General features: G+C 33.0%; 1 long non-coding RNA gene across 1 annotated transcript; it reads right to left on the reverse strand.

Annotated features, from left to right (window-relative positions):
- Positions 1-5744: 5744 nt before the first annotated feature.
- Positions 5745-7332, reverse strand: LOC130014645 (uncharacterized). Its single transcript, XR_007632407.2, has 3 exons — positions 7264-7332; positions 7106-7169; positions 5745-5905 (listed from the first exon to the last, which is right to left on the reverse strand). It is a non-coding gene; the product is annotated as an uncharacterized LOC130014645 (long non-coding RNA).
- Between the last annotated feature and the right edge of the window lie 7175 nt (positions 7333-14507).

The following is a 14507-nucleotide window of genomic DNA, read 5'->3' on the forward strand; positions in this document are numbered from 1 at the left end:
TAGAAAAAGAGTTAAATCAGTTTAGGTCGATTTTAGGGGGTTTAAATAGCAAAAACGACGAGCTGCAGAAAAGCTGGAAAAAGCCTTGTCTCGATCGAGACAGACATGTCTCGATCGAGACAAGAGTAAAAAGAAACTCTCTGCCTCAAAAACTACTCTTGTCTCGATCGAGACAACCTTGTCTCGATCGAGACAAGAGTTAAAGAAACTCTTATGTCTAAGGCTTGAAACAACAAGGTAACAAACATACACAAACATGATGTATGAGCCATAAGGCACACAAAACTAAACATATCGCGTCCGAAAGTTCTTCGGAACAAGCCGGAAAAATACGGGGTGTTACATTCTCCCCAACTTAAAAACAAAATCGTCCTCGATTTTAAAACAACGGAATTGAGCACTAAACACATATAAACATACCAAAGTAATACACGTAACGCAAACCCAAAGTATCAATCACAAAACGTAACAGACAAAGTAATCACCAAAACCCGACGTACTAACATAGCTTAAAGCAACAACAATCTCACGTACCTCAAGGAAAGAGGAAAGGATAACGGTTCCTCATATCGAACTCCGTCTTCCAAGTATACCCCCCAACTATATAAACGAAAAACAAACTAAACCATATGCATACCTCCACTCATCAACCTACGCACTTGCGTAACCACAACTCGACAAGTTGTACCTCGAATGATAACTCAAATCACCACTTAAATAAACAACAACTCAATTGGTCACGACACACATATGCGCAAAATTTCACTCGATCAAACAATATTTTTAAAACTCAAAATACCATAACCATAGGACATAAAACATCATATAATCAGGTGAAGCAGAAAACAACTCGAGTGTAACCGAATTCTAAAACAATCTTAATAAGGTGTGGAACAAGCCTATGGCTCAAATCGTCGTTCTTACTTTACCCAAGTCTAATGCCTTAGTATCGAAAATACTGAAATCTGGAGACCGAAGTAAACTCAACATTCATTACCACTCATGCACTATTTGACTTATATTGGTCTCAAAACCAAGTAACCCTTATGAATATCCCTCAATAAAATCTGGTCTAACATCGAATAAATCAATCCAATAAATCATCTCGATTACATTCACCCTCACAAATACATCAGCCAAAATCTAAAGACAGCAAGAATCGCCCGGTCCAAACAACTAGGACCGAACTCGAAGATACCATCAAACTTCACAAACCATGAATCACGAAACTGATAGACTGACACTCCACAGAGTATACAAACTTAACCCATGAAACCAAATCTCCAAATTTTTAGCCAACAATTTTGTCCCCAAAGACTTCTCTAATCATTCCATAAGAAGAATACGGCCCGTAATTACCTATGGTAACTAAACATCAACATTCATCGCAACCATGATTCACAGACCAAGCTTAGGCCACACAAGGAAAACAAAAATTCCACAATCGAACAAAATGACATCCAAACTTTTAACAATTAAATTCTCAATCAAAAGTATCGACTAACCACCCTTATTGTTAAACCTACTAATCACGTTCCTCGATCCTCGAACCAGCTAACTCATATATCCAAACCAAACTAAAATTTCTAAAAATATTCCATCAATATAACTCTAACCTCATATTCAACAAGAAATCACTTAGAACATATTCAACACTAACCGGCTCATTGGTTATGCTTAAAATCAAACTTATAAGAAATAAAATTTTCCAAATCTAAAACATTGAATTAATATTTTCCATTTTTTTTAAAGACGTTAGCATCTTATTCCTCTCTTTACATACAAAAACATAAATGCTCTGACCATTGGAAAACTTCCAGCTTTGTAAACACATTAACATTTTCAAAACATTCGTATTTTGATTTCGCAGTTACACCTTACTTTCAAATAAGTTTGTAAATCTATAAAACAGTTCAATTAACAAAAATTTAAGTTCTTTTTAATTCAAACTTGTTAATACACTTTTTAATAATTTGTACTTTAAAAGGCAACTGTGGCAGAATTTTCCGTATTCAAAATACACATTGATGTTTCAAGCATTCCAAAATTTTAAGTCGCTTCTAAATTTTCTCAACAAAAACAAAATTGAAGAAATCGCTCAAGCGAAAAATTTATTATCCCTTTTGAATCAATTTTGACAAAAATTCTCCCTTTCCTTAGAAAGATAAAATCAGCAATGTAAATCTCTTGTTTATAAACTTTCCTTATATTAATACACCCAAAATTCTTTGGACAGTTTCAAATCTGGAAAGATAAAGTTTCGTTAAAAAAAAATTATATAGTGTATAAGCACACATGAAGCTTAACCAACATTCTTAATCCACAAATCCTTAATTATCATGAAGCTTTCTATTCTAAAATACACTATACCGCACTTAGCACAACTATATTTCGAGCGCAACCTGAAAATCATTTTTACTCATAACCACGAGATTCTAATTCTACAGGTCAATATCTCACAATATAAACGTCCAATATCCATCACCATCATCACAGAGTATTTGTCTAGCTATCTTTCGGTAACAGTTTCAAAATCATTTAAAATTTCACAACTTTATAAATACATTTACCCCAAAGAAACTCGCGAGTTTGTTTCAAAACATCTTTCTCAAAACACTTTATCGATAAAATCCATTTTACATAATTGTGCGCCAGGGTGATGACATCTCTCATCCCCAAAGAGTTGCATCCAACCCTAATAATCTCTATGCACGTGATGCATGTACTATTATGCATGTATCAATTATTAATTTATCTTACATTTAGTGAACATACTCTGTGTTCAATGCAAACCTATATGTGACATTCAAAATGCATATTCATGATATGTCTGGGCACAATTACGTGTTGAAAATATTTCAAATATTTCAGCAAATCAATCTTTGAAATCCATTTCTCAATAAACATTTGCTAGACATTACACTCTGTGAGATGTGCACTCGATGACCTCAAAATATTTCTCAAAATTCCTTACTTGCACTTAGCAACATTCGATGCTAAACAACAACTCCTCATAACTTCATTACAACTCTATTATAAAAAATATCTAACTAACCTCAACTTAGACTGAGCATATAACCAAAGAAAATAGCAAATAAAATATGTTCCTATAAAATTTACCGTCAGCTCCCGTATCGCATCACCAGACTTGATGGAAACATCAGTGTATTAATATACCGATCTATCTTCTTGGTTCATGATTTTCAATATCCGTTCTAGGATAATTAGAAATCATCACCCAAACAAGGAAATATTTTCCTCGTCTTCCTCGATATCGAAACCCAAAGATTTCGATCCAAAAGAAAAAAATAGCAAACCCAATTTATCCCTAGTTGATACTATATCAAAACGGGGTTTGAACAAAGTTAGACTCACAATCAAACTAAAATCAGGTATTTACTATAACCGCATGAAATAATCATCCCACGTGCTACTTCGCACGAATCGATGACACAAAACAATTTACTTAATCCAACATGTAAGCGAATAATACCACGCAAGTCAAAACCAAAATATTATGATTGCTACAAATCATAAACCACATAAGTGTTGCCATTAAGCAAAAACTTTCCCAAGCATACCTAAAAACAAATTCAGAAGGTGCCGCAATATTTTTGAAATCTCATTACAAATCACCATGTAATTATATCACCCTTTAATAGTACGCTTCAAAATTTTATTTTGAAATCTTAAAGTCAAGTACGAGAACTTCCAAAAATTTAGTTGAGCCCCATTGTTAAAACAAAATCACTATCTGTAAAAGCCTCTCTATTTATCAATTTCTTTAAAACGGATACCCAAGTATCCCAAACCATAAAATCATCGAGCTAGCCGAGTCATTACGACTACCAAGCTCAACTCCTAAATTTTGGTGACCCAAGTCGAACCCAAAACAATCGTTTATGAAACGTATTTAAAATATTTGTAAATCCGGAAAAGTATTTTAATAAAATTTCCATTCTTTCAAATCTTGGGAGCTCAATTTAAATCAACCACTAAACGGTAATTTAAAACTTAAGTGAGAAATCTTTGATTTCAAACATCTATTCTGTAAATCCCAAAAATTTAAAATGCAGGCATACTACAACATGATAAAATAACTTCAACGTTAAATTCTTAAAACAATGGTTCATCTCATAAAATATCATTTTAAAATCATCGCTTGTTAACACCAGACCAAACATAATATATCAAAACGCAAGAATATCTCTTTTTTTTTTACTGGTAACTCAACCAAAAATCAAACCTTTAAGAATTTAAAATCAAACTTCTCTTATGATTTTGTGTCGAAACACAATTCAGATAAAAAATATTCCCAATGAAAATCTTTAAATCAACATGTGGTCAAACAATGCATGACCATCAAAACACGTTTTATGGTTTAACCCAAAATCTCTTTAATTGAAAAATAAGGCTAACGCCCAACATTCGATCACATTTAAAATCCACAATCGAGACCAAAGCCAAGATGTACTTTATTAACAAGGCAAAAGCAGTTCAACGCATTATGTAAAATAAACGTAACCATTCCACATATTCTAAATTGTATCAGGCATAGTCGCCAAATTTATCACACAACACCATACCCAAGTATGAGTTTAGAAAAAAAAAAAAAAAAATCCAACCTATGATTTCCCGAGAAATCGAAAGAAATTATAATTACTCAAGTGAAATAATCTCAACATGATAAAACACAGCAATTAACATCCAAGGGAAATAAATTGTCAATCAAAACATCAATACCAATTAAGGACTGACAGACATCACCTATAGCATGTAGGCTGAAGGTTTGAAAACAAATGATGACGTTTTAAAAGACAAGACACGAATCCTAATTCCGCAGTAGTTCCTAAGACACGACATCAACTTATCATGCCAAAAACACATAACAATTAACATGCATAAGGCCTTGGTTTGAAACCAAAGCTCTGATACCAACTTTGTCACGACCCAATTTCATGGATCGAGACCGGAGCTAGGGTATGGGTATGGTTGTACCAAAACCCGTAGCAAGCCTTGCGGATAACCATATAAGTACATAAACCTGCAAGAAACCAATGCTCGGGGGAAACCGAGACTTCAGCCTAATTCTAGCAGTTTATAATAATCACATTTATATATTAAGTGCTCGAACAACTGCGAGTCTCCAACATGGCATAAATACATATTGACCCAAGTTAATATAAGAATGCTAAATAATATATAAATCAATTGAATAATTGTATGACAAGTATTAGACAAATAAGACTTCTAATTACTACTGCGGTCTAAGAATGAAATCAATTTAATAACTTTAATAAAAATAAGACCTCCGAGGAAATAAAGAATCGGAGACCAGCTGACTCGCTTAAAATCATAACCCTGGAAAAAAAATTGGGAAAACAACGGGGTCAGATATACTGAGATGAGTTCATATAACTATTTACATTTATTAAGTGAAAACCTTTAAAACACTTTTAAAACATTTGTAAAGAAATTTATCATTATGGATAAGCATTGAAACCCTAAACCACAATATACTAAATCCATTGTCGTGTCGGTGAGACGTATCTCAATAACCGATCCCCGACTGTCACTCGAATAAAACATATGAGTCCCAGGAGACGTATCTTCCACTGGCGCCCTCACTAGGTGAGACGTATCTCTAACCTACCTCAATTACCATATATGATCATACCGGTGCGCACACAGTCTCGATGATGCCCATCGAGTATCCCGTTCCAATTCAGATCCATAATGCCGAAAACAGTTCGAAATCTGTTTATACAATATATACATATATACAAAATACAATTTACTTAATAAAGCGGTAAATAGCGATATAAACTCACTGCTTGCTTATCCACGTGAATCTTGGCAAACAGCCAACCCTGCGTAGACTCCAAAGCACGAGCAGCCGACGGGTCTAAAACAATATATAAGTTAAAATCTGAACAACCCCTAACTCTAAGATTACTAGACATCATTTAGGACTAGCATCTTAACACCAACAAAGATCAACATTCAAAACACAGTAATCTCAAAGCCAGTGTACTTGCATCCAACCAATATAATAGCTAGCTAAGCTTACGTGAGTTCTCGTTTTAAAAACAATCCAGAGTAATATAATTCAAACAACATCTTTCGAAACTCAAGAAATCCCAGAGTAATGTGTTAGCCATATATCAACTATATGCTCGACACAACATGTCGGGCGACACATGTCTAACCCGACCCAACCAGAGTAAAATCCAAAGTTAAATCCTTAAAAACCAAACCAATGTATTTGAAACAAAGAACTCACTATAAGCTTAATCCAAAGCAAGTCAAAACCATAAACAACAACAATAAGTCAATAAATTGTCAACACTTGACAATTCCACCCGGAGTTCATACTCATCAAATAAAACACTTTAAGTGTAGATAAACATGATTCAAAAACACATTGAAACAATGAACTCAGATCTGAAGTATACATTTAGATAGCCTTTAAAACCATTGTAAAACATTGCTATCTTAAATGCCATAACAACAACTTGTTATCCAAATAACCCAAGGTAAACTAACATCCTTGTATTTACTAAAATATTTTCCAGCCCTAAGTGATTTAATTAAATCACCCTAAGCATGCCATATAGCTAAGGTAAAACACTCCAAGTCATCGAATAGATTACCACAAAATTTAATACCCAAAGTACTTGTTTTAGCTCTTTAAAACGATTCTATGGAAACATTTCCAACCACTTAAAATAATTCAAAAACAGTGAATTCAACTTGTTAAAACCACATTCTTTATAGCAATTCATTATAACCAAATCCTCTAATATCCCCAAGGTATAATTGGCATCTAAACCACCTAATATAAAATTTCCAAATTTTTATTCAAGGAGAAACATAATTTAAAATCCAAAACATCAACAAATTGATATACTTATCAAATAAGGCGAAAAATCCATACCACCCATTGTATAAACAACGTTTAGAGATCAATTAACATTGATTTAATAAATTTACAGATTTAACTTCAAACCAACACAGAAAACACAAGCCAAAGCACCCAAGGTATATAATCAAATCATAACCTAACAATCTCTACACATAAATTCAATGGATTAGAACCACTAACCTCTTGGAACGGATTAAGAACGGTTCAATAACGAAAACCCAGAAATTTTATAACCAAAATCAGCCTACAATCAGTCAAAACGATGGCTAAAGGATTAAGAACAACTAGAAACAATTAAACTATGATTAAACCATAAGAGATTGATGGAAAATACTTACCAATGATCAAAATAGGCTTAGGAATCAATAGGAGGTGATATTCAGAGAGTAGGTGCCGTTTTAGGGTTTTAGAAAAAGAGTTAAATCAGTTTAGGTCGATTTTAGGGGGTTTAAATAGCAAAAACGACGAGCTGCAGAAAAGCTGGAAAAAGCCTTGTCTCGATCGAGACAGACATGTCTCGATCGAGACAAGAGTAAAAAGAAACTCTCTGCCTCAAAAACTACTCTTGTCTCGATCGAGACAACCTTGTCTCGATCGAGACAAGAGTTAAAGAAACTCTTATGTCTAAGGCTTGAAACAACAAGGTAACAAACATACACAAACATGATGTATGAGCCATAAGGCACACAAAACTAAACATATCGCGTCGGAAAGTTCTTCGGAACAAGCCGGAAAAATACGGGGTGTTACAAAACAAAACAAAACGTTTAAAACGTTACGAAACAAATCCAAACGTTTCATATTTTTAAAGATTTAAGCCAAACGTTTACAAGCGGTATGAAATAAATCCAAACGTTTCCCCTTTTTAGCGATTTAAGAAAAACGTTTGCAAAAGTTATGAAACAAATCCAAACAATTCACTTTTTTAGCGATTTAAGCTAAATGTTTGCAAACGATACGAAACATATCCAAAAGGTTTCGAGTTTTTAGCAATTTAAGCCAAACGTTTACAAACGTTACGAAACAAATCCAAACGTTTAACCTTTTTAGAGATTTAAGGCAAACGTTTACAAACGTTACAAAAAAAAACAAAACATTTACAAACGCTACGAAACACATCCAAGCTTTTCACCTTTTTAGCAATTTAAGCCAAACGTTTACAAACGTTATGAAACAAATCCAAGAGTTTCACCATTTTAGCATTTAAAGCAAAATGTTTACAAACTTTACGAACCATATCCCAACGTTTAACCTTTTTAGCGATATAAGCCAAACATTTACAAACGTTATGAAATAAATCCAAATGTTTCACCTTTTTTGCGATTTAAGCCAAATGTTACGAAACAAATCCAAACATTTCACCTTTTTAGCGATTTAACCAAAACATTTACAAAGGTTTGGAAACAAATCAAATGTTTCTCGTTTTTTGCAATTTAAGTCAAACGTCTACAAACATTGCGAAACAAATCCAAACCTTTCACCTTTATAGTGATTTAAGCAAAACGTTTACAATTGTTACGAAAAGAATCCAAACGTTTCACCTTTTCAGCGATTTAGCCAAACATTTACAAACGTTAGGAAACAAATCTAAACTTTTCACCTTTTTAGCGATTTAAACCTAACGTTTCCAAACGTTACGAAACAAATCAAAACATTTCGCATTTTTAGCGATTTAAGCCAAACGTTTACAAATGTTACGAAACAAATCCAAAAGTTTCACCTTTTTAGTAATTTAAGCCAAACGTTTACAAACGTTACGAAAACAAATCCAAGCATGTCACCTTTTTAGCAATTTAAGCCAGACGTTTACAAACTATCAGAAACAACTTTAAGCGTTTCACCTTTTTAGCAATTTAAGCCAAATGTTTACAAATGCTAAGAAACAAATCCAAGCGTTTCACCTATTTAGCGATTTAAACCAAACGTTTGCAAACGTTACGACGCAAATCCAAGCGTTTCGCCTTCTTAGCAATTGAAGGCAAACGTTTTCAAACGTTACGAAACAAATCCAAGCTTTTCACCTTTTTAGCAATTTAAGCCAAAAATTTACACACGTTACGAAACAAATCCAAGTGTTTCACCTTTTTAGCAATTTAAGCCAAACGTTTACAAATGTTACGAAAAAAATCCAAACGTTTCGCTTTATTAGCGATTTAAGCCAAACGTTTACAAATGTTATGAAACAAATCCAAACGTTTTGCCTTTTTAGTGATATAACCAAACCGTTTGCAAACGTTACGAAACAAATCCAAACGCTTCACCTTTTTAGTGATTTAAGCCAAACGTTTACAAACGCTAAGAAACAAACCCAAACATTTCGCCTTTTTAGCGATTTAAGATAAACGTTTACAAACGTTACGAAACAAAAAAAAAACGTTTAAAACGTTACGAAACAAATCCACACGTTTCACATTTTTAGCGATTTAGGCCAAACCTTTACAAACGTTACATAACAAAACCAATCGTTTCACCCTTTTAGCAATTTAAGCCAAACATTTACAAACGTTATGAAACAAATCAAAGCGTTTCAACTTTTTAACAATTTCAGCCAAACATTTTTAAATGTTCCAAAACAAATTGAAACGTTTCACCTTTTTAGCGATTTAAGCCAAATGTTAACAAACGGTTCGAAACAAATCCAAATGTTTCACCTTTTTAGCGATTTAAGCCAAACCTTTACAAACGCTACGAAACAAATCCAAACATTTCACCTTTTTAGCAAATTAAGTCAAACGTCTACAAACGCTACGAAACAAATCGAAACGTTTCACCTTTTTAGCGATTTAAGCCAAACCTTTACAAACGTTTACGAAACTAATCCAAACGTTTCTCCTTTTTAGCGATTTAAGGCAAACGTTTACAAACGATACGAAACAAAACCAAATGTTTCACCTTTTTAGCAATTTAAGCCAAACGTTTACAAACGGTACGAAATAAAACAAAACGTTTAAAACGTTACGAAACAAATCCAAACGTTTCATATTTTTAGAGATTTAAGCCAAACGTTTACAAGCGGTATGAAATAAATCCAAACGTTTCCCCTTTTTAGCGATTTAAGAAAAACGTTTGCAAACGTTATGAAACAAATCCAAACGTTTCACTTTTTTAGCGATTTAAGCTAAATGTTTGCAAACGATACGAAACATATCCAAAAGGTTTCGATTTTTTAGCAATTTAAGCCAAACGTTTACAAACGTTACGAAACAAATCCAAACGTTTAACCTTTTTAGAGATTTATGGCAAACGTTTACAAACGTTACGAAACAAAACAAAACATTTACAAACGCTACGAAACACATCCAAGCTTTTCACCTTTTTAGCAATTTAAGCCAAACGTTTACAAACGTTATGAAACAAATCCAAGAGTTTCACCATTTTAGCATTTAAAGCAAAATGTTTACAAACTTTACGAACCATATCCCAACGTTTAACCTTTTTAGCGATTTAAGCCAAACATTTACAAACGTTATGAAATAAATCCAAATGTTTCCCCTTTTTTGCGATTTAAGCCAAAAGTTACGAAACAAATCCAAACATTTCACCTTTCAGGCGATTTAAGCAAACGGTTTGCAAACGTTATGAAACAAATCCAAACGTTTCACCTTTTTAGCGATTTAAGCTAAATGTTTGCAAACGATACGAAACAAATCCAAAACGTTTTGCCTATTTAGCGATTTAAGCCAAACGTTTACGAACGTTACGAAACAAATCCAAACGTTTCACCTTTTTAGAGATATAAGCCAAACGTTTACAAACGCATAAAACGTCACGAAACAAATCCAAGCTTTTACAAACGTTACGAAATAAAACCAAACCGTTTACAAACGTTATGAAACAAATCCAAAATTTCACCTTTTTAGTGATTTAAGCAAAACGTTTGCAAACGTTATGAAACAAATCCAAACGTTTCCACCTTTTTTGCTATTAAAGCCAAACGTTTACGAAACTAATCCAAACGTTTTTCCTTTTTAGCGATTTAAGCCAGACGTTTACAAACGTTACGAAACAAATCCAAACATTTCCCCTCTTTAGCGAATTACGCCAAACGTTTACAAACGTTACAAAACAAATCCAAACGTTTCCCCTTTTTTGCAATTTAAGCCAAACATTTACAAACGTTACAAAACAAATCCAAACGTTTCCCTTTTTTAGCGATTAAGCCAAACGTTTACAAACGTTATGAAACAAAACAAAACGTTTAAAACATTACGAAACAAAACCACGCGTTTCACCTTTTTAGCAATTTAAGCCAAACGTTTACAAACGTTACAAAACAAATCCAAGAGTTTCACCTTTTATGAAATTTAAACCAAACGTTTACAAACATTACGAAACAAATCCAAACGTTTCCCCCTTTTAAGCCAAACATTTAAAGTTTTGAAAGAAATCCAAACATTCCACCTTTTTAGCGATTTAACCAAAACGTTTACAAAGGTTTGGAAACAAATCAAATGTTTCTCGTTTTTTGCAATTTAAGTCAAACGTCTACAAACATTGCGAAACAAATCCAAACCTTTCACCTTTATAGTGATTTAAGCAAAACATTTACAATTATTACGAAAAGAATCCAAACGTTTCACCTTTTTAGCGATTTAGCCAAACATTTACAAACGTTAGGAAACAAATCTAAACTTTTCGCCTTTTTAGCGATTTAAACCTAACGTTTCCAAACGTTACGAAACAAATCAAAACATTTCGCCTTTTTAGCGATTTAAGCCAAACGTTTACAAATGTTACGAAACAAATCCAAGCGTTTCACCTTTTTAGTAATTTAAGCCAAATGTTTACAAACGTTACGAAAAAAATCCAAGCATCTCACCTTTTTAGCAATTTAAGCCAAACGTTTACAAACTATCAGAAACAACTCTAAGCGTTTCACCTTTTTAGCAATTTAAGCCAAATGTTTACAAATGCTAAGAAACAAATCCAAGCGTTTCACCTATTTAGCAATTTAAACCAAACGTTTGCAAACGTTACGACACAAATCCAAGCGTTTCGCCTTTTAAGAACGTTTTCAAACGTTACGAAACAAATCCAAGCTTTTCACCTTTTTAGCAATTTAAGCCAAAAATTTACACACGTTACGAAACAAATCCAAATGTTTCACCTTTTTAGCAATTTAAGCCAAACGTTTACAAATGTTACGAAAAAAGTCCAAACGTTTCGCTTTATTAGCGATTTAAGCCAAACGTTTACAAATGTTATGAAACAAATCCAAACGTTTTGCCTTTTTAGTGATATAACCAAACCGTTTGCAAACGTTACGAAACAAATCCAAACGCTTCACCTTTTTAGTGATTTAAGCCAAACGTTTACAAACGCTAAGAAACAAACCCAAACATTTCGCCTTTTTAGCGATTTAAGATAAACGTTTACAAACGTTACGAAATAAAAAAAACGTTTAAAACGTTACGAAACAAATCCAAACGTTTCACATTTTTAGCGATTTAAGCCAAACCTTTACAAACGTTACATAACAAAACCAATCGTTTCACCCTTTTAGCAATTTAAGCCAAACATTTACAAACGTTATGAAACAAATCAAAGCGTTTCAACTTTTTAACAATTTAAGCCAAACATTTTTAAATGTTCCAAAACAAATCGAAACGTTTCACCTTTTTAGCGATTTAAGCCAAATGTTTACAAACGGTTCGAAACAAATCCAAACGTTTCACCTTTTTAGCGATTTAAGCCAAACGTTTACAAAAGCTACGAAACAAATCCAAACATTTCACCTTTTTAGCAAATTAAGTCAAACGTCTACAAACGCTACGAAACAAATCGAAACGTTTCACCTTTTTAGCGATTTAAGCCAAACCTTTACAAACGTTTACGAAACTAATCCAAACGTTTCGCTTCTTAGCGATTTAAGTCAAACGTTTACAAACGATACGAAACGAAACCAAATGTTTCACCTTTTTAGAAATTTAAGCCAAACGTTTACAAACGGTACGAAATAAAACAAAACGTTTAAAACGTTACGAAACAAATCCAAACGTTTCATATTTTTAGAGATTTAAGCCAAACGTTTACAAGCGGTATTAAATAAATCCAAACGTTTCCCCTTTTTAGCGATTTAAGAAAAACGTTTGCAAACGTTATGAAACAAATCCAAACGTTTCACTTTTTTAGCGATTTAAGCTAAATGTTTGCAAACGATACGAAACATATCCAAAAGGTTTCGATTTTTTAGCAATTTAAGCCAAACGTTTACAAACGTTACGAAACAAATCCAAACGTTTAACCTTTTTAGAGATTTAAGGCAAACGTTTACAAACGTTACGAAACAAAACAAAACATTTACAAACGCTACGAAACAAATCCAAGCTTTTCACCTTTTTAGCAATTTAAGCCAAACGTTTACAAACGTTATGAAATAAATCCAAGAGTTTCACCATTTTAGCATTTAAAGCAAAATGTTTACAAACTTTACGAACCATATCCCAACGTTTAACCTTTTTAGCGATTTAAGCCAAACATTTACAAACGTTATGAAATAAATCCAAATGTTTCACCTTTTTTGCGATTTAAGCCAAAAGTTACGAAACAAATCCAAACATTTCACCTTTCAAGCGATTTAAGCAAACGGTTTGCAAACGTTATGAAATAAATCCAAACGTTTCACCTTTTTAGCGATTTAAGCTAAATGTTTGCAAACGATACAAAACAAATCCAAAACGTTTTGCCTATTTAGCGATTTAAGCCAAACGTTTACGAACGTTACGAAACAAATCCAAACGTTTCACCTTTTTAGAAATTTAAGCCAAACGTTTACAAACGCATAAAACGTCACGAAACAAATCCAAGCTTTTACAAATGTTACGAAATAAAACCAAACCGTTTACAAACGTTGTGAAACAAATCCAAAATTTCACCTTTTTAGCGATTTAAGCAAAACAAACGTTTACAAACGTTACGAAACAAAACAAAACATTTACAAACGCTACGAAACAAATCCAAGCTTTTCACCTTTTTAGCAATTTAAGCCAAACGTTTACAAACGTTATGAAACAAATCCAAGAGTTTCACCATTTTGGCATTTAAAGCAAAATGTTTACAAACTTTACGAACCATATCCCAACGTTTAACCTTTTTAGCAATTTAAGCCAAACATTTACAAACGTTATGAAATAAATCCAAATGTTTCACCTTTTTTGCGATTTAAGCCAAAAGTTACGAAACAAATCCAAACATTTCACCTTTCAAGCGATTTAAGCAAACGGTTTGCAAACGTTATGAAATAAATCCAAACGTTTCACCTTTTTAGCGATTTAAGCTAAATGTTTGCAAACGATACGAAACAAATCCAAAACGTTTTGCCTATTTAGCGATTTAAGCCAAACGTTTACGAACGTTACGAAACAAATCCAAACGTTTCACCTTTTTAGAGATATAAGCCAAACGTTTACAAACGCATAAAACGTCACGAAACAAAGCCAAGCTTTTACAAACGTTACGAAATAAAACCAAACCGTTTACAAACGTTATGAAACAAATCCAAAATTTCACCTTTTTAGCGATTTAAGCAAAACGTTTGCAAACGTTATGAAACAAATCCAAACGTTTCCACCTTTTTTGCCAT

Source organism: Mercurialis annua, linkage group LG6 (genome assembly GCF_937616625.2).
Source record: "Mercurialis annua linkage group LG6, ddMerAnnu1.2, whole genome shotgun sequence".
NCBI lineage: Eukaryota > Viridiplantae > Streptophyta > Magnoliopsida > Malpighiales > Euphorbiaceae > Mercurialis > Mercurialis annua.